Consider the following 1,017-nt stretch of genomic DNA (forward strand, 5'->3'; position numbering starts at 1 on the left):
AGAAATGTGCAGCATCTCTACAGTTCAAGGGTTTTTCTCTAGAGCATGAAAAGACCACTGTGTTATTTTTTCTTAAAACTAATCACACTTTAATAAAAGGCCATTTGTTGAATTAATAAGGAAGCATAGCAAATCTTTCTCACAGGATTATGAATGCCTTCAAGCAAGACAGCTGCACACAGACAGCACTGCTAACTCTCAGATGTTGATTCAAGCTGTCTTCATCTTTCAATAATGAAAGTTTTTGTAGTCCCGTGCAGAGTAAGCACGGAATAAATCTGCATGTGTTGGAGGATTTGTTTGCCATGAAGGTCCTCTCCAGGACATAAACACTCTGACTCCCCAGAGAACTTCGCACTTGATGTGGCTGGTACCCATCAAGTACAGCCTTGGAGAGGAGTGGAGAGCAGTGAGTAGGCAGTAACTGCAGATTCTTTAATGCACAACTGCACCCCTGCATTTAGGCACAGTTCTCCACTTCTCAACAGTCACTTGTGCCCCCAGAGCCCTCATTCTCACAAAAGCCTCTTGGGCTGAGTCCAGCCCTCTGAACAACCTCATGTTTGTGTCTGCAGGTCTGAACTGTGGGCTGGCTGGCAGCTGAGAGAGCAGGAGAACCAAATTAAAGGGAGCCCGGATGAAAAAAGTGTTTGAGTATAAATTTGCTCCAGTTACAAGAATGTCTTCTCATCAAATGGACACAAAAAGATATATGGGCACACAAGGGATTCGCCATTCAAATTCTAATTGCTGATAACCTACTAATCTTCCCTTGTCTAGAGATAAATACAGTTTCACCTCATTAGAGCAGAACAAGACATTGTTCAATGCCTTTGAGGAAACTCATCAGGCAGGGTTTGTCCTCCTTCAACTCATTCTTGACCCTTATATGTTAACATTCTAGCTGGTCTCAACATGTTTTAGCTTGGAATGAATATAATCAGTAGCTTTAGTGGTAGCACAATTTTTCTGCTGGCTGATTTAAACTTCTTTAAGCAAGTAACTAACAAGTCTGAC

This window comes from Geospiza fortis, unplaced genomic scaffold (assembly GCF_000277835.1).
Source record: "Geospiza fortis unplaced genomic scaffold, GeoFor_1.0 scaffold424, whole genome shotgun sequence".
NCBI lineage: Eukaryota > Metazoa > Chordata > Aves > Passeriformes > Thraupidae > Geospiza > Geospiza fortis.